This window comes from Procambarus clarkii, chromosome 67 (genome assembly GCF_040958095.1).
Source record: "Procambarus clarkii isolate CNS0578487 chromosome 67, FALCON_Pclarkii_2.0, whole genome shotgun sequence".
In the NCBI taxonomy this organism is placed as follows: Eukaryota; Metazoa; Arthropoda; class Malacostraca; order Decapoda; family Cambaridae; genus Procambarus; species Procambarus clarkii.
The window spans coordinates 3,875,382-3,876,352 of NC_091216.1; positions in this window are offsets into that span (position 1 = coordinate 3,875,382).

The window sequence follows — 971 nt, forward strand, 5'->3', positions numbered from 1 at the left end:
GCATGCACAGGCACGTTCAAGGGGATTAAAATTCCGGTCTATGGCCCGGTCCGTTTTCGTTGTCCCAGCGAGTGATTTACTAGCATTCAAGGTCCGCCCATTTCGTTCAAAGGGATTAAACAGCCAGTCTATGAGTCGTGTGTTTTGCGTTACAACAGTGACCCTGAAACCTAATGTAAAATACCATCATCCCAAGACTATTTTAAATTTCATATTTACTTCCAACCATCGGCCATTGCATGTATCAAAAGGGGGAGCAACTCAGAGCAAGAACTATCATGTATCTCAGCATTCTCCCCTTGTTACCTAACCAGTATTTACCAGGACATTTTCGTAAATCTTAAACTTATGCAATTTATACCCATTGTTTCATGTTCTGTCTCATGTTGATACGTTTAATAGCCTATTAATATCCCCCTTTACCATGTCACAGCTCTATCATGTCACCTCTATTTCTTTGCCTTTCTAGAGAATGTGTAACACGGGTTAGGTTCCTCTCTCTTTACTTCTCTACCTTCTACTCCCTCTACCCGTATTCTGACTTTTTATTCTCTACCAAGGGACTCCAAAACTTTTACCAAAGCCAACTCCACGCCACGTGGTCCTAAGACGATTGACCGACTTAGGATTCTACACCCAGTATGACGTGACCTAGGCTCTGAACAAAACCCTAGAGTCGCCTCTACGCTGCCACCACCAGACCAGTAAAAAGAAGAGCAATGATCGAGGTCTGGATCGATCACGCTAATTAATCAACCTAGGGGCTTGATCCCCACTATATACGATGACCTTGAGTGTGGAATAAATTACACGGTAATGATAATTCCGATTCGATGTTAGAATCGGCGCCCATTACAACTCTGCCTCGTGTGGACCACGTGACCAGGACAAGTATACACATAACCAAATGGAAACAATAAAAATGCAAATTATTAACTTAATTTATTAAAAGAAAACTAAAACAAAAATCT